Below are 20,666 nucleotides of genomic sequence, written 5' to 3' on the forward strand. Positions count from 1 at the left end.
TTTTTTCTGATTAAAAAATTGAGAAGAGAACCTCAAAGAAAATAAATCATACTCCACTGTTATGCATCTTGTGAAAAATAAATTAGGATGCAAACTCTATGTTTCCTCCTTCATGATTACCATATCATCTCAGCTTTTTCTACTATAACACATTGCCTCTGAATGAATAAATAAAACGATGAGTGAACTGATCAATATTCATGGCTTTACCAAGGAATAAACTTCTACAACACCTTTATTTGTATAAGTTAATTATCTGACCCCCTATTGTAGTTAGTATGGTAGGTAAAATAATTCCCCTCCTTTCCAAAAATATCTGTGTCTTAATTCCAGAATCTATGCATGTGTTATGTTACATAGAAAATGGAGTTACCATTATAGATGGAAGTAAGATTGCTAATCAGTTGAGCTTAAAAGAGGGAGATTATCTTGTATTATGCAGATAGACCTATATAATCACAAGGGTCATTAATAGTGGAAGCAAGAAGTACAATGTTCAAAGCAATGTAACCTGGGAAGAAATCACCCATTGCCTCTGGCTTTGAAGATGATGGAAAAGGGCCATGTATTAAAGAATGTGTGTAATCTCTGGAAGCTAGAAAGGTCAGGAAATGGACTCTCCAGAAAGAACACAGCACTGATGACACTTTGATTTTAACCCTTGAAATCCTTGTTAAACTGACCTACTGAACTGCAAGATAATAAACATATTATTTTAAGTCCTTAAATTTGTAGCTATTTGTTACTACAGTAATAAGGAACTAAGAGTTAAGCCTTATAGATATTGTCTTCAATAAAGTACATTGTTCTATCTAAAATAGATAAAAATGTTATTTTGCATTTAGTTAACTGTTTTAAGAGAAGCTGGCACGTAGTTTGAGTGGGTGACTATCAAACATAAAAACAGAGTTTTGACTCTTCTAAGGGGTCTGGCAGCCCTGGGGATGCTTGAACACATCAAGCAAATAAATTATTTTAAAAAATAATATACCTAGTGGAAATAAACTTATTGCTGTGTAAGTCCTAAAGCGTCAGCCTTGGCAAATAGTATTTTCCAAAAAGTTAAAGGTATGAGTATTGTAGGAAAAGAGAATAAATATATGCCAAATATTGTAATCAACTCACATAAGGATTCAAAAATCACTTTGAAAGACTGGATATTGTATACTTTTAGAAATAAATATTAGAAGGAGATTGTCACAAGTATTAGAAAGGAATCCTATACAAAATTTTTGGTAATATCCTACAGAGCAATAAAACTGAAACCTTGGGATTATTTTTTTAATTGAAGTTGTTTGTAATTAACCTTTTCTAGATTTTTAAGTTGGAATGTAATTTCACAGATTCTGTGCCATGAATTAATATGAAATATCTATTTCAAACATAGGACATTTTTGGAGTTCTCTTGTAGTGCAGTGAGTTAAGGATCCTGAATTGTCACTTCAGTGGCTTGGGTTGCTGCTGTGGTGCAAGTTCATCCCTGGCCTAGGAACTTCCACATGCTGTGGGTGTGGCCAAAAAAGTACTCTCCAAATATAGGACATTCTCCACCACCTTTAAAAAAATGAAATAATCATTGAATATGCTTTTAACAATGACCCAGGGGTACACTGAAAAGTCTTACACTGTGTTCTCTTTTGCTTATATCCAAATTTTGGATCAATTTTATTAATGGTTCCCCAATTCTGATCTCAGGTAAAATTCTAAAATTATTCCTGATGACAAAAATGTACATTTTATTGTATATTGCCCTGAGTATTTCCCTAGATGAGGCAAGCAGTGACTATTAAATGTACAAGAACTCCTTGAAAGTTCAATATTAAACATCTATTGAGGTCAGAGATTTTTTTTTTTTCATTAAGGAACACAAGATTAAATATTTTAAAAGACTTTTACTGGAGTTCCTGCTGTAGCACAACAGGATCAACTGTGTCTTGGGAATTCTGGGATGCAGGTTCCATCCCCGTCTGGCCCAGTGGGTTAAGTATTCAGCATTGCCAAAGCTATGGCTTGGGTTGCAACTGCAGCTCAAATCTGATCCTTAGCCTGGGAATTCTATATGCTATGGGGTGGCCCAAAAAGAAGGAAAAAAAAAAGATATTTATTTTTTCTTTGGAAGCTGGAGAACAAAGAACCTCTTCAGAGATTTCTCTTGTGATACCTGTAGATTTTTGTAGAATTTTTCTCTTTGTTCATTAAATTTGTCACTGACTTGCCAGAAAATGAACTTTATACAATTTATGAGACTCAGACACTTATATATATAGAGTAGGTATCAGACTTTCCCTGAAAGGACTCTGTAAGCATTATTGTACATGTTGAGTACGTAACTTGTTTCTTAATGATGAGCTTGCTGTAAATAATTACAAGTGAATGAGCACTTCTCAAATGTCATACTACATGGAATAAACTTTGCTGCACAATTTCACACTGCTTGTTTCTTATTTTCCCTATTCAAGTAACTATGATATCATGAAAAATTATAATTCATTAAAATTATTTGATTCTAAATTCAGAATTTTGGTGAAATTAGATACCATTTAAAAATTTGTACTTCCAAGAGTTCCCATTATAGCTCAGCAATAACAAAACTGACCAGTATCCATGAGGATTCAGGTTCAATCCCTGGCCTTGCTCTGTGGGTTATGGATCCAGCGATGCTGTGAGCTGTGGTATAGGTTTCAGATGCAGCTTGGATCCTGAATTGCTGAGGCTGTGGTATAGGCCAGCAGCTGCATCTCATATTCAACCCCTAGCCTGGGAACTTCCATAAGCCACAGCTGTGGCCCTAAAAAGACTAAATAAATAAATAAATAAATATTTGTATTTCTATTTGTAAAGTAATATTCTACTAACTTGAAAATTGTAAATGAACTAATAAGAAAGACTTTCTCATATAAACATGAGAGAATGAAACATTAAAAATAATACCAAAGATATTCCAAAACAAATAACTGCAATTAAATTTCATGAGTAAATAATTATTGTTCCTTTGAGTCTGGGTTCACCAATCAGTTTCATAGAGTTGCTTCCTTCTGGAACTGAGTCTTTGACTTTGTGTTTAAGTACAGTCTTCAGAATTGTCTCAGCAATGCCAGCTTTATGCTCTGAAACCCGTGCTAATAAATACATTTCTTAGAATAACATTAATTGAAAGTACATATATTGTCTTTTCCATGAGGCTCAAGATTTTCTTTGTTGAAAACATAAAGTTTAGCCTGTAGCTTATGTATCTAAATCTTCAGGTAAGCATTAGAAGAAAGGGAAAACTTCATGTTGGTAGTATTGTTACATAGTTGTTGTTAATTTCTTTGCTGTACAATTTTCCTGTTTTTTTTTTGTCTTCCTTTCCCCCCCAGCTTTACTGACATTTAATCAATATATAAGATATAAGGTTAAGGTTTACAATGTGATTATTTGACACGTATATATTGTGACATAATCAAGTTGGTTAATTTAAAAAAAATTTTTTTCTGAATGTAGGATATTAAAATTTTCTTTTAAATAAAATAATTATTGCATGCTAATTTGAATATATTTTACTTTAAAGATAAGAACTTATTATTTATACTGAAGATATTAAGACAAATACAGAAATACAGGGTATTTTAATCCATTCTGCAAAGAGCACAATCTCTGAAACATCTATGCTAAAATATGTTACAAAATTGTCCTTTGATTTGACAGCTCTTCTCATGAAGGTCCTACAATTGTGTTGAATCTAATTGAGAAATATGAAGCATTCTAAACAAATCAAATTATCTAGTATATGTCTTTTTATACAGTGAGAAAGTAATTATTTCAAATTGCCTCAAAGGACCTCTGGGGAAATTCAAACAGAGTTTTAAGAGTGAAAGCTACACTCCTTTTTTAATATAGAATTTGCTCTCAGGGAGGAAGAATCAAAAGAATTATCAATAGAAACTTGGTCACTTGATTAAGCGTGATTATAATCATCATGAAATGATGACTTCTTACTAATCAAGGTGGCAATGTAATACTTTAAATGAACACAGAAAGAAACACAGTACAAGGGACCTTAACTTTTTACATAATCAGGACATTGCAAAGTTAGTAGAAAGCCAGCAATTATTCTTGTGAGACATAAGATACTTTACGTGAAAAAATTGTGCATTTTTACTACCACTTGTTAAGATAGAATTAATGATCTCAGATCAACTCAACATTTCTCAGAGAGAAAACCTACTTCTTGTTTTGCATTAATATAATATCGGTCAGAAAAGAATCCACACGTTCCCTCCTTCTTTTTCAATTATCATATAAGAACATAAAACATTGTTTAAAAAAAGATTAATGCATTTATGCTGCTTTTAGATTTATTATTTGCAGTTGCTATAAATCAAAGCAAATTATTTGCTTTCCGAAAATTATAATTTTCTGTATTTAAATATTGTCTTTATCTTTTATATTTGGAAACAGGCAGACCATGCTTTAGGACAAAATTAGGCTCATTTTTTTTAATGGATAATAAAAACTCACTCCATCACATACATAAAAAGTTGTTCTTTTCTGCCATTTTATTTCTAGTACAGTTTTAACAAAGGCCGACTAAATTTTAATCTAATTAACCAAATTCTATTTCATTAAGTCGGTCTTTAATTTTATAACTCATCTCTGACTACTTGGAAAAAGGAGGAAAATGTATTTATAAAATAAACAAATACAAACATAATTTTTAGAAATATAATCCAGATAAAATATTTTTATATATCCTTATCCTCAAGTTGACCTTTAAGATTATATTTCTCTAAGAAAAACAAATGAGAAATCTCTGAATCAAAGTTGTCCATTTTTAATTGTTACCACATAAATAGATACCTGTAGTGTTTCTTAAGCAAAAGTCGTTAAAATTCCACCACAACAGCCATTACTTCTGTTTTTTTTGGATCATCCCCTGGAATTTATTGTGAAACAGTATCTTCCATATACATTTTTGTTGTGAATTTTATAATGGTGGTTGTTTTTTTGTGTCTGCTATAATCCAAATTAACTTTTAGTGATAATTCAAGAAAAGCATGCTACTCAAATAAATTACTTAAGGTTTTCCTCCTTTATATTGCTCTAATTTGACCCAGAAAATACTTCAGAATACAATAATTATTGGGTAAATGGATGGTTCCTCTCAGTCTCTGTGTTTTTGATATAACCACATAAGCGCTCTTACCAAAGCTGATTTATCCTCAATTCTTCCTTCCTTGATTTATGTAACTTTTGTTTACATTCTTTCAGGTTTTTTTTTTTTTTTCTTGTAAGTCCCTATGGGCCATATGTTAATATAGCATAGCAGTTTTAAAAAATTAATTAATTAAAAAAAACTTTGGGTGGCCTCGTGGTAAAGAATCTGATGTTGTCACTACTGTGGCTCTGTATACTGCTGTGGCATAAGCTTAATACCTGGCTTGGGAACTTCCATGTGACACAGCAAAACAGAAAAACAAACACAGAGAAAAACCTCTGAATGCATATCCCCAGATTTGAATCCTGCCTTCAGCCTGTGACAACTTCTACTCATCAGTCTTCTTATGAGTCAAAAAAACAGTGTTAATAACAGAAGCCAGTTGACAGGGGTACAATGAAACTTAATATATATGTGTACATATATACATACATGAATATGTTATAGCGTCTGACATTTCATAAGAATTTTACTAAGTGTTAGCTACTATTAATTATATATCTTGGGCACGCTGCACAAGGATGGAATAGTTTAAACATGGAAAATAGCTCACCTGAGATTGGAAGATATATACTGTTTTGCCTTCATTACACCCTCCATTTTCAAATAGCTAATTGAAAGTGGCAAACTGCTGAGGAAATTATTTCATAAGACTAGCTGAAATGGCATCAGAAGAAAGAGTTTACATATGCATGTGTGTTTCAGTTTTGGGGGAGAATTAAAGTGATACATGAGAGAGGGACAAGAATTGGTGATAAACATGGACTCCTTGGAGAAAGTTATTTTGTTCAAAAAAACAGATAAGAGAAGTCCCCCGAAAGTCCATGTTTATTATCACTCTTCATAGGGCAGAGAATTTCTTACTAAAAAGGAAGTCATAGTTGGCCACCGTGAATTCCTAGATATAGGTAAGGAGTTCAAGGAACTGTCATCAGTGAGTGATCTCTATTTTTTGCTTTCCAAAGTACTCATTTATGCCACTCACTTTTGACTGATCTCTTTACAGCTACCTGGACAGTCTGAGGCCTCTCATGAAAACTTTTTGTTTTCATTTTGTTTCCTTTTTTAATCTTGCTCATAGATGTTCGTTTTCTCACTATTCATCTGTACCAAAAAAAAAAAAAAATAAAAAAGACTTTGTAATTCCTTGAACTCCTTAATTTAAATAACTTTTAGATCTTCTACATTTTACTTGCATGCCTACACAAACAAACCATCTGGTTTACCTTTTCAGTTTAAAAAAATGGCTCTTCTAAAATGCAGTGCACATCTGATGTCTACACAGTTCAAAGCAAAAGCACACAAACTGGAAATTCTGTTGTATCACTAGAGATTTTCTATGAGAACAAGACACAGCATGCCTTCGTTTTACATCATTAATGCACAGGTAAAATCTTTTCTTATCTTCTCCCCACCTGGCACCAAGAACATATAAGCTCTGGTTTAAAAGAAGCATATAAAGAATTTGTTTAAATCTAGATATTTGCATCCATTAATAACAAGATGAAAAATTATTTTTAAGCTACCTAGACAAAATAAGTGCTTTTTCATAGCCAGTTATCTCTTTCCTGGAAATCTATCACTTTTTTTTCTTCCCTCTCTTGCTGATATTTTCCATGTGGTATTATTATTACTTCAGGCTTTGATTATTGCAATGATTTTTAATGGGTGAATTTGATTCCTCTATACTCTAAGATATTTTGAACACTGCAACTTTTAAAAATTATTGATATAACTATGAATATTTAATTTTCTTGCTAAAAATATCTACTAAAATTGACATTTTATATTTTATCATTTATTCATTGACTAAATATGTGAAACCTATTATCGTCTATTCCCGTTTCTAGGTCACATGTAAGCAGTGCTATAAAAAACATAAAATGTCTCTAATATCAGGAAGTTTAACTTATAATTTTTAAAAGTACAGTGTAATATGTTGGGGAGTGATAAGGAGAAAGCTACTTTATAAGGGTTGTCAGAGAACCCCCTCCTAATCTGCTTACCTGATCTAGGGAAGCAAGCCAGGAAACAACTTTGGGACACAATATTCTAGACCAAGTGCAAAGAACCATGGAAAGACGCTGGGGAAAAAACAAATTTTGCAGGTCTGGAAAGCAGAGATTATCTGCTCTGCTGTATAGATTGAGGAGGAGACCAGAAAGAGCTGAGGTGGGCAAGGAAGGCGAGACCTGATAGTACTGAGAGGCCATACAAAAGACTCTGTATTTCATTTTAAGTGCAATGTGATGCGTTTAGAATTAGGATTCTTTTGATTTCAAGTTACAGAAGACTCTTTTGAATGAACTTTAGGAAAAATGGTGTGGAGGTTAATAGGAGGATAATAGGTTCACTCACAAAATGCAAGGCTAGCATTGGAGCTAGTTCTCAGAAACAGATGAAGGATTGGAGAGCTACTATAAAGAGATGATACCACCTCTCCATTTTGCTTCTTTCAGTGTGGCTTCATCATTCTCTCCTTGGAATGAATATATAGAATGTATATATATATATATATATATATATATATATATATATATATATATATGTGTATATATATATATACACACACACACACATATACACATATACACATATATATATATTTGCTTTTTGTGGAACTGGTCATCAAAAAGCTCACAAGTGCCATAGGATTCTCCCCTATGCCCACACTACCTCTCACCATCTCTATCTCTCCCTGTTTCAGTCTCTCTTTCGCTGTCTGTGTCTCTCCATCTCCTTGTCTCTCTGATCCTGTTGCTTCCAAAATTTTCAGAAAGAATATTTGAATAATCAGTTATTGTGAAAATGAGACAGACAAAAACCAAGTTACAGATTTTGAAAATACTTACACTTTCTAAACACTTATTTTATACATTTTCTCTAAACAACAGTACCAAATGGACATTAAATCAATTGTCCTACCAATTTTAGAGATAAAAATAACAATTAAATACTTAATTTCTTGCTTTAGGTTACCAACTAGCTGTTGACAATGGGCCAAATTCTATTTAAGAGACAGTTATCTTCATACTCATATATATAATGCAATCCATAAGATTAAAGAAAGTATTTTGCCTCAGCATTCATGGTCTTGATGATGTGTTGCCAAATATTGGCAACATATGCAATTGTTGACAACGGGTTACTCAGAAGTTCTCGAAGAAAAGCTACAGTCTGTATCTCCACCAAGACCCATTCCTTTAGATACTGTATTCCTGTTTACTTTAGGCATCGCTTAGAGTATAAGTCTCCTTGACAGCCACATATGACTTATCCAGATATGACTCAGTATTCTCAATAACCTGATAAAACCTGACAACATTTAGTTCCATATAAAATTCCTGTTCTATCCTCTGAATTCCCTCTTAGTGATTAGAAATTTCCAATACATCTCTTGCACTATTCTCACACATTCTCCTAACCCCTTTCTTTAACTGATGTGTGGCTATTCTTTGATGATAATATTTCTCTAGTGACGCAAAAAAGCCGTAGATATTTACCAGACAATTTTAGAGAAAGATGCATGAGGGCTGCCATTCATCTCAAAATATTTATTCTTAGTTTATAGTCTCCCTTTAAACTTCTCTTATCAGCATCCACGGTGAATTCAACATCAAATTAATAATACCTCCAAGCGTATTTTTATTTGTAGTCCTCTGTGGATCTGAAATAGCCTGTTAGATATTTATCCAGCAAAGATGGCCTTATTCAGGACCAGTAGAGAATTACAGTTTGAGGTTTGACAGGATGGCACTCTACATACAAGTTTCCAAAAAGCAAGGGAAAGAAAACACGTTTATAGAAATGCAAATCAAAACTACTATGAGATACCAGTTCACACCTGTCAGAATGGCCTTCATTAACAAGTCAACAAATAACAAAACCTGGATTGGGTGTGGAGAAAATGGTACCCTCCTACACTGTTGGTGGAAAGTAAGTTGGTACAACCACTATGGAAAACAGTATGGAAGTACTTCAGAAAACTAAATATAGAACTACCTTATGATGCAGAAATCCTGATCTTGGGCATATATCCAAACAAAACTTTCCTTAAAAAAAAACACATGCACCATATGTTCATTGCAGCACTAATCACAATAGCCAAGATATGGAAATAACCTAAATGTCCATTGACAGATGAATGGATTAAGAAGATGTGTTACATATACACAAGGAAATACTACTAAGCCATCAAAAAGAACAAAATAATGCCACTTGTGACAACATGGATGGAAATAGAGACTTTACACTAAGTGAGGTAAGTCGGAATGAGAAAGAAAAATAGCATATGACACCACATATCTGGAATCTAATATATGGCACAAATGAACCTTTGCACAGAAGAGAAAATCATGAACATGGAGAACAGACTTGTGCTTGCCAAGGGGGAGGTGGAGAGATTGGAATGGACTGGGAGTTTGGGGTTAATAGATGCAAACTATGGTCTTTGGAGTGGATAAGCAATAAGATCCTACTGTATAGAACAGGGAACAAAATCTAGTCACTTGTGATAGAACTTGATGGAGATAATGTGAGAAAAAGAATGTGTATATATATGAATATATATCTATCTATATATATGACTGACTGGGTCACTTTGCTGTACAGTAGAATTTGACAAAACACTGTAAACCAACTATAATGGAAAAAATGAAAATAATGTAAAAGAAAAAAAAAGGAAGCAAGAAAAAAAAATCCAAAACAATTTAGCATCCACTCACAAGTTTCTGTGTCACTTTAGATACTTCATCAGCTCTTTTTGTAAAAGGTATATTAAAAGCAAATAAAACAATATGCTATCAAAGATGATCAATTAACCACACAATCAAAGGAAGTTATCAATAATCATCTATCAGTGGCAAATGCAGAACTATTTCAGGTTTAAATATTATGTCATTTCAAAGAATATAGACAAGTCAGCTCATCAGATCTCTATAAAATGTTCAGGTAAGGATCCATGTACCTATACAACACTCCTGACTGTAGCACTTATTTATTTATTTATTTGGCCATACACAAGTTTCTGCACCAGGGATCAAACCTGAGCCACAGAAGTGACAACACTGGATTCTTAACCCACTAGGCCACAGAGAAACTTCCTAAAACACTCAGTTTGAGCACTATTCCCTTCATTAATAATAATAATATATTTTTATTGTTGATATTTCCCATTAATAAAGTTCCTCATGTTGACCAGAAATAGATATAGCTGAATGAAAAGATTGTTGTGGCTTCTTCTGAAAAACTTTTATGGTAGTTTTGATACACAGGGTAAATGTAATCCTGATTAGGACATTGGACAGTTGACTGTTTATTACACACATGAGATTATATACATTTTTGCATAATAAAACCATTAATATCAATATGGCATAATATTCTTTATCTCCCCATCACCTATCCTCTCTCTCGCTCTCTCTCACTCTCCTTCTCTGAGACCATTGCTATCAATATGACATAACTCTCAGAGGTCCTAAGACTGAGAACGGAGACCATTTCAGTCTGTTTGTTCTAGGAAATTGTTAAAGAAAGATAAAATTATAAACCAATTATATAATATCACACTGCTTCTAGAAATTCCTGCAGATTATTTTAACTGTCACAAATTTCTACTCAACCAGATTAGCATTTCTTATCAAGTGGCAATTTAATAGTCAAGAGTCATTCAAAATCTTCTTTCTGCAGTTTAACCAATCCTAAACAATATTAAACAATTTGCCCAATCCCAGCAAATTTCCAACTTACTGGATCCTCTTAAAATGTCTGATCTCAGGACTAAACCCTATGTATATGTCCTCAATCAAATTCTCCCTTCTAAGACATCCCTAAGATTCTGTGAAAGTTGTACTATCCCTTACTATGGTTAATCATGATTCACAGAGGTTTGCCTTATTAACAGGTTGTCTGGTGATATTATCTACTTATATACTGAAGTTTTAAAAAATAAACTACATCCAACCTAACTACTTGTTAACTGTTTATAATGAAAGTTCCATTAAAGAAAGAAACACTTCTATCCTGCTTGCCATTGTTTTCTATTGCTAGACAATACCTGACATAAAATCAGAATTCGATTAATATTTGGGAGTGAATGGAGACATGAATCATTTCTGTTTCTTTCTTTGTATCACCTTTCATATTTCCTCTTAAAATCCACATTTTATTCTCCTATAAAATTCATTCTAAATTTTACTTGATTCAGAAAATCTTCCTGGCTTTTCTATTCTGAACTGCCTTTATTTTTTTTACTACATGCCTTGGCATTAATTTACCACATGATATTTATTTATTGTGTTACTTACTATACTTTTCTACATGAATTCCTTCAAACAATTATCTGTATTAATATATTATAAGGATGAGTGTTTTCTTTGATACATCTTTTCCTTTGTACCCATAGTGCTGCTCACACTTTCACCCAGTTCTTCAAGATCTTTTGTACTTATAGACATCTACATATTATTTTTAATTTTAATTACAAAAATTTCATCTTCCTTTCCTGCTTGTGATTTTATCCATTATGACTTTTAAATAAGAACAGTTGGGTATATTTATCTAAATTAAATATATCTTAAAATATTTAATTTATTTAGATATGTCTTAATATCTTGAATAAATCTCATCCAGTGGAGTTTTAACTTAGTTACAGTATTTAGATAATGATGAAGTGCCTATGCTTCCAAATATCATTATAAGTATCTCGACTTGACATTCATGTTAGGGATGGTTATTAGTGTCAGGAAAATTATTCTAAGTTCAGAAATAGGTAAAAAAGAATACTGGGTGTCTTGTCAGCACAGTGTTGAGGTTGATGTGTTATTGTCTACTTCACAACTCTTCAGAGGCAGAGGTTAACTTGTAGAATAATGGCCATAGAAATGGAAGTATTTTTCATTTATTGGTGTGAATAACAATAAAGACTGGTTTATTGTCCTACTGGATATTAACTGTGAAACTAATCCAAAAATCTTGTCCCAATATCTCTTTGTTAAATTGCCTAGATTGTCAAATGTTCTTTGGTCAAGTTTTAATATCTTATTGGATCTCTCATTAATTAATGAGTTAAAATCAATTACCATCTTTAATTTATATATTTGCAAGAAGGTCACAATATTACCTTTATGAAAATTATAATGTAAGACTAGGCATGTTTAATGAAATCTTTGTTGATATTGGTGTTTTAACCAAGTTTAAAATCATTTTACCTGACTGTGATTTTTTTTTTAGTGTAAACAAAATAAATCTGAGCAAGTCTGAGCAGCAACATAATTTAACAATGGTGCTAAACATATATTTTCTCATACAATTTGTAAGAGGAAAAAAAACCCTTCTGTTTCAAAAACATCATCTAAGAAGATCATGCAATCAATCTTTGGGATTGAGGAGCTCATTTGTTTGGAAAAATGTGTTAAAATCTTTTGATAAACAAAGATATGCAAAATGTAGTTTTTTACTGGAAATATTTCAGGTCTTTCTCTTCAGGTTTCCAATCTTTTCTGCTGTTAGTAATATGCAGATTCTTGGGCTCTAATTCCAGGAATTTTGATTGAATCGTTCTGCTTGTAGTAACTTTCAATCAGCAGGTAAAGAAAATGGTACCCTGTGCAGATTATTCTTCTTTGGTACCTCTCAACTCATGTGTTTCATCCTTTTCTCTCCTGCTCTGAACACTGAGAGACTGAGTACTGTACAGATTTCATAACACCAGCTCCCATTCCCCTGGCTTCTGGTTGGCTTCGAGCAATGAAAGCATCTAGCAGGAGGTCAAATAAAGGAAAAGAATGAGTTCAGGATGCTAAGCCCCTTACAACTCTGTTTTCTTGTGGTTCTGAAAGTACCTGCATCCTCCCATACTGTAACTTCTGACAGGTGACTAAACTTACACTAGGATTCAGTGTAAGAAATGATTTCTGGCAGTTACTAGTCCTGGAGTGGCTTGAAACCTCTTACGAAACAATTTCTTTCCATCTACGGCACTATATACAGCTACTTCAATTAAGGCATTCAGAAATAACAGGTTGAGTGGGTTGTCTTTTGAGGGAACCATGGTTGATATAAACAACTGAGGTGCAGGTTGGCCTTGGATTCTAATTCCTAAGAACAATGCTCTAAAATACCTTCGCATACTTCAGCCAGTTTAAAGGAGTTTTTTCTCTTTATATCCATATGCTAGAATGGATTACTGAATAATTTTGATAATGGAGGCTCTAAAAGAATGGAATTATTTTAGTGATTACTTGTTCTAGGCTTTTTTGCCTTACCGTTTTTTATAAGATGTTAATTATATATCTTCTGTAGTAAACACACACACACACACACCAACACCCACAGACAACATGGAATTTTACATGAAAAACCTAATGGTTTTAGGTACCTCAGATGAAATAGAATTCTTGCCTAGAATATAGACAATTAATCCAGCAGAAAACTTGCTGATAGGATAATGGAATTTTAGTTCAATTTTATATATTATATCTATATATGTACAAAATTAATCCCATCAGATTCATGACATATGTTGTGATAATTGCATTAAAGGAAACATTTATAAGCATGCATAATAAGCCTGAAGAAATACCTAGATAAAATAAAAATGAGATCACAGTACCCTTACTTTCAAATCTGAGATTTCTTTTTCAATAAAAAGTTATGTGTTGGGAGTTCCCTTGGTGGCTCAGTGGAATCAAATCTGATTAGTAACCATGAAGATGCAGATTCAATCCCTGGCCTCATTCAGAGGGTTAAGGATCTGGCACTGCCATGAGCTGTGGTGTAGATTGCCGATGTGGCTCAGATCTGGCATTGCTGTGGCTGTGGCAAAGACTGGTGGCTAAAGCTCCGATTCAACCCCTAGCCTGGGAACCTCCATATTTTGCGGGTGCATCCTTAAAAAGACAAAAAAAAATTATGTGTCAATCACATAAAGTTGCAATCTTATTAAATTAATATAATATATTTCTTAAGTTCTTCTTTTGGGACAATAAAAAGATTCAGGGTTTTATTATATAGATAATGCCTGGGAGTTCCCATTGTGATTCAGTGGTAATGAACCTGACTAGTATCCATGAGAATGCAGGTTTTTTTTTTTTCTGTATTTTTATTTATTTATTTATTTAATTTTCCCACTGTACAGCAAGGGGATCAAGTTATCCTTACATGCATACATTACATTTTTTTTTCCCCCACCCTTTGTTCTGTTGCAACATGAGTATCTAGACATAGTTCTCAATGCTACTCAGCAGGATCTCCTTGTAAATCTAAGTTGTGTCTGATAACCCCAAGATCCCGATCCCTCCCACTCCCTTCACAAACAGACTTGTGGCTGCCTGATGGGAGAGGGAGGGAGAATGGAGGTTTGATACTGTCCTCACTCAATGGGTCAGAGATCTGGCATTGCTCTGAGCTGTAGTGTATGTCACAGAAGTGGCTCAGATCCCTTGTTGCTGTGGCTGTGGCACAGGCCAACATCTGTAGCTGTGATTTGACTCCTAGATCAGGAACCTCCGTATGCCACAGGAGTGGCCCTAAAAAGCAAATAAATAAATAAATAAATAGATAATTCCCCTTTTCTCTGAACTATCAAATCTATATTCAGTTACAAAAATATAAAAGAAATCAAGATAAAACAATATTTTTGTTACACACTTTTGTAAAATTGCTACACAATTAAATACTTTCCTTTTTTAAAAATCTAGACATAATAATAGCTTTTGTTTCCATCTACTCATTTGCTTTTAGGGAGCTGTCCATGGAGTAATCCAGCCTGGCATTTCATCATTGCTCACAAAAAACACAGCACCCACATCCTACAATCCTCCTCTTTTTACTATGTTGGATAAATTCATTAGTAAGTTTAAATTAGTCAAACTATTGTGTTTCCTCTCTATTAATATGAATATAAATGTCAGTTAGAAAATATTACTAAATTGTGAAATAAGACTGATAACTTGCATATTGTAAAACAGTCTCAATGGGGAAAAGATGAGATGGGGTATACAGGTAGCAAATTAGATTGATGTGCTGTCCTCGACATAATGGCATTTTCATTTCAGAGAACCCTACCAAGTCCAAAACAAAACCATTTTTTATAGTTGTTCAAAATCCCAGGAGAAATGAGTTCAGGTGTCTCAACTTAGTTTCTCATGTACAAAGGGACACATCAAAAGCTGTCATAGACTGATAGTAATTTATCACTTTCACTTTTAAGAAGCCATGGGATTACAAGCATGAAGCAAATAACAGCAAAAAGAAGTATTTCCAAAAGCATTTTTTTTCCCTTTTTACTTCAGCTAGAAGTTTCTATCATATGGGAAAAACAGTCTTAAAACAATGCAAATAAAAATGGCAAGTTTGGTCATGACATAATAATTGAAATTGTCTTTAAATATTCAGTTGTTAACATTTAAAATAGAAAATAATATCACTTGTTTACAATGAACGTAACAGCTAAGTGGTACTATCATACATCTTTAAAACCATTATAAATCAGATAGGCAAATGAAACTGAAATCTAGGTTTTCTAATAAATTTTTGTTATTCAGATGGAAGATAATAGGCTATTTAAATATACAATATTTACAGAGTTCTTTCTAAATATTTTTTAAAAATTATACGATTAATGTGTTTTTCAAAAAAATGAACAATTGAAGTTACAGTTAATATAAATAATTACGTAAAATGCTATAGCTTTTGACACCTTCCGAAGAGCAGTAATAGGACATTGCAATGTGGCTACATCATTTTAGATATTTGCTGTGGATATTGAACTTTTCATGCACCCTCTACTATATTATGACACATTGATCTCATGGAAATCTTAAATGTCAACAGTATGACAGTCAAGAGAAGTATATCAGTATTTGAATCATTGCATAGATGTGGGTCACAAGGACAGTATACTGTGTAATTTATTCAAATAGTATTTGGGTCCTTTCTCAGATATTGACTAACGAAGAATTATTAAATCAGAAAAAAAAGTCAGAAGTATTTTTGATAATATAAAATCTAAAAGTATGTTTATTACAGTGCCTTTTAATTTTGAATACAAAAAATAGAGGGACATATCCAGATGTCCTTTAAAACAAATTAAGAAGAAAGAAGGAAAATGTCAGGGCTTATTAAGAAGCAGTATCTATGCTATCAAAAATGTCATAAAAAAGATAATACAGAATTTAACACTTCTTCACTGATATTGAAATAGAAAATTAGAGTAGGGATTCATAATAATTATAGTGCTGATAGTAAATTCTTTGAATCAACAATAGTTGTTTTCCTATTAGGATAGATGTATATTAGAGCCAAGATGCACAAATTGGTATTTTATATTTTATGTTTACATAGTTTCGAGAAGTCATGTGGTTGAATGGCTGAACTCATGTAAAATAATGTAATATTTACATTGGAATGAGACTACTATTGCCTTATCCATTATATAATTTTTATTAATTTTAATTACTTTTTATCACATTATGCTGAAGAGTTTAGTGGCTTTATTGTTATTCTCTATAGATAAGTAGCTTTCGCACTTTCTGACTGAGAAAAAAAATCATTATTTCCATAAGAAAATGGGCAAAAAAGTCCTTATGAGGAAAGAGTATAAGTGATGAACAGATCTAATATTTTGTTTAAAAACTAGATATAAAATACCGTCCATTTCAATCAACCTTCATAAAAAGAACAGAGGAAAACTCAAAAGACAGTAAAAGGACTTTTTAAATGATTTTAATATTTTCCAAATTAGGTTAATAAAACATGTTTTCATTAAGATGGTACAGAACTAACATGATTAAATTCTCCTTAACAAATTCATGATTGTGAAAAAAACTCTTCATGAATGCCAGAGAATTACACGTTTTTATTGCCCATGGAGAAGCTACATTTTAAAATTCAGTATAGCCAATATTTTATATTTATATGGAGTATAATCTATAAAAATATTGAATTCAGTATTGATTCAATATTTTGTATGCCTGACACTCATATAGTAGTGTAAGTCAACATTTCAATTTCTTTTTCAAAAGGCAACCATTTAGGTTTAAGTAAGATTCAGTAGAATCCTTTCCATTTTTAAAACTAAGATCAAACTAAGACCAAAAATATAAAAAGTTCATCATTAAATTCAATATTTTATTTAAATTATTTTCCAGGTCTAATAGGTCTCATTCACTTCACATTTGTCTTTAGATATAATTAACCTCATCATTATCCAAACATCTTATGATTATTTTCAAACCTCAATATGTTACTTTACCATTTTTGCCCACTTATTTATTCTTAATACTAAATTTAAGTTTGTCTTATTACCCTTGTGTTAAATAAACACAAGAGGGAATATAATTGTGAGAGTTCATTTAATATTAAAGATAAGAAAGAGTACTTACCTCAAATCCACATTATTTTACCAATGAAGATCAGGAGCCCTCTAGATTGAAATAGACTGAAATAATATAAAGTAACCTATTTATTACTGCTAGGTTGTCTCTTTTCAAAGCTTTACTGCAGGAAATAATACTTTTCAGGTAGAAAAATTTTGCCCTTCAATTTCCATGAACAATGTCTTACTTATATTTTATGACGTTCTTATTTCAATAATTTCTCTAGGTCTTAGTTGAAAAAAAAGTCAATGTCCTAATGATAGTGTTATATGATTTCAATAAAATTAAAGTATCAATTTTTTGTAATAATTGTTCACGAAAATTTTTTTCACAAATATGAAGTTTAATTGATCTAACCTGTTTTTGATTAATTGGTTCAAATTTGAACCAAAAAGAACATTAAACTCATCAAATATGTATTTAAAAACAAAATTAAACTAGATTCTATGCAGGATACAAAAGTACATAAGAAAAACATTAAGTGCAGTAATATGTGATTATGGAAGTCTAAAGATAAGTTCATGTTTCCTTCATAATATCCCTTAAATAGTGATAACTGAGATCATTTAAAGTGATATAACTTAACTGGTTTGAAAACTGAGATCGACTTTGTCACAACTATTTGCTCGAGGAACTTCTTGCCCAGTAAAATATACTGCAAAGAGCAATATCTCTGACCTTTGCTTCAGAAAATTTTTACAGGCAATTTACCTTACCAACAAAAAATCCTCATTAAGAAAATTGCTGTTTCAAGACAATACCTTATTTTCACCTGGAAAATAGGCTCAAAACAGTTTTCCTATCAAACTTTAAGGCATGCACCTTTTGGAGTTCCTGTCATGGTGCAGTGGTTAACGAATCCAACTAGGAAACATGAGCTTGCGGATTGGATCCCTGGCCTTGCTCAGTGGCTTAAGGATCCATTGTTGCTGTGAGCTGTGGTGTAGGTCACAGATGCAGCGGGGATCCCGTGCTGCTGCGGCTCTGGCTTAGGCCGGTGGCAGCAGCTCTGATTAGACCTCTAACCTGGGAACCTCCATATGCCATGGGAGCAAAAAGACCAAAAAAAAAAAAAAAAAAAAAAAAAAGACATGCATCTTTCTATGTGAAGCGATTCTATTTTACTGCTTTATGAACTTTGCCAGCAAGCTCCCTACCTTGGATGGTGTGTTGAATCCATCATATTAAACTCTCAAACCTCATTAATACCTTAACCTAATTTCACAATTTTGAATTAAAATTAAGACTCTACCAAGGTATAGTTCTCCCTTGAAGCTACATGTTTGTATATTCAATACCATTTGATCAAGAGGCTTTTTTTTCCCATCTAAGTTAGATACTGCTGAGTAGTCAACAGTGGACAATCTTGGCAATCTTGCCAAAATGGCCATTAAGACCTAAGACTTAGAACAAACTGTATTACTTGAGTTCCCATTAGTCTCCTACTTGGAGACTGACCAATGAGTGTAATGTAGGTCCCATTTTGAGACTGAGCACCTAGTTCTTTCATCTAGCTCCCAAATTCTGAGATACTTTTGTCTCTGGGAAATAAAGGAAACCTTTTAAAGTAATCTGCTAGTTTCATCAAATTAAAAAAGCCTTTTCCTTGGTCTTAGGTCAGTAAAAATCTATCCTTTTTCTAAGAGCATCATCATTTATTTTTTGAATTGTCTTTCTACTTTTGGTTGTGAGTTTTTAAAAGGAAGTTCATAGACAAGAAGATAAGAATAGACACATAAATCTGTCTGTCTTAAGGATCAACAGGTGCCAAAGGTCTTGTCACACTGGCATCTTTATAGGATACATCTTCTTGCCTTTGGTCAACTATCTTTATAAATGACAAAATTGCACCAAAATTATAATGGCCACTTGGGTAAACTTTTGATATGAGGACAATTATTCATTTGAGAAGTGTATTAAGACAAAAAATAGACTAAACTTAAAATATCAAATATTTTACCTTTTAAAAATTTTTCGAAGAATTTCCAAAGGATATTGGACTTACACACTTATTCTGTAAAAGATATCTAGACAAAAGAGATTTTAAAGTGATAAAAGATAATATTGTTATTACTTAAGATCCTGTGATGTTAATTTTATTAATTAACTTGGCTGGGCCATGGTGAACATTTCTGTTTGTTTTTAGATGAGATTAATATTTCAGTTCTACTTCAAGTAGAACATACTGTTCTTCATAATGTGGGTGGACTTCATTTCATCAGCTGACTTCTTAAATAGAACAGAAAGATGGACTTCCCTTGAGCAAGAGTGATTTCTGCAGCAGACAGCTGTTGTGCATAACTCTAACACTGGCGCTTCCCTGGGTCTCCAGCCTTCCCTTTACACTGCAGATTTTGGCTTGCTGGCCATTCTAATCACATAAGCCCATTCCTTACAATAAATCTCTTTGTTTATATGCACGCATATATTCATTCTGGTTCTTTGGAGAACCCTGATTAATGCAGATACTCAGAGTCTGCAATTGTTCTTTGCTAGCTAAGAAGTGGAAAGATGAAAAACTAATGTGGGTAAACAATGTAGATACTCTGAGAGGGAACCAAACAACTCAGTTTTCTCTTCAATTCTCCAGAAGAGCTTTAAATAGTAAAAGATTTAGAAAAATATTTATTGATGCCGTGTGATACAATATTAACCTTAAATTTCACCACTATCACACAAAGTTACTCTTGCAAAGAATGACCACTCAGGTGGTAGAAATTTATATAGTGAACTTCATCACCCATTCATCAGCCAATAAATGTCATCAGAGTGGCTCTAACCAAGGAATATTATTTTTTTCTCTTGTGAAACTACACCTGTTAACCTAATAGAAATTGATTTATTTTGCAAATAGAATTACATCTTAATGTTCTCCCGGAGACAGATTTCTTGAGATAATCAAGGACTCTTTTATTCACAATAAAGTCAGAGGTAATCCAAATCTTGACCTACTTTTTTCTTGTGTCTAAATTAGGCTCCAACTGAAGATTCCCAAGAGTGCATGGATTTTTTAATAGTCCAAACATTCTGCTGATATTAAGACTTACTGATGTTGAATATATTATAGTTTAGATTGTCTTATTAATATATTA

This window comes from Sus scrofa, chromosome 11 (genome assembly GCF_054392235.1).
Source record: "Sus scrofa isolate SSC_HxYL_T2T_F1_AM1 chromosome 11, Sscrofa_HxYL_maternal_Yorkshire_Landrace_v2.0, whole genome shotgun sequence".
Lineage (NCBI taxonomy): Eukaryota > Metazoa > Chordata > Mammalia > Artiodactyla > Suidae > Sus > Sus scrofa.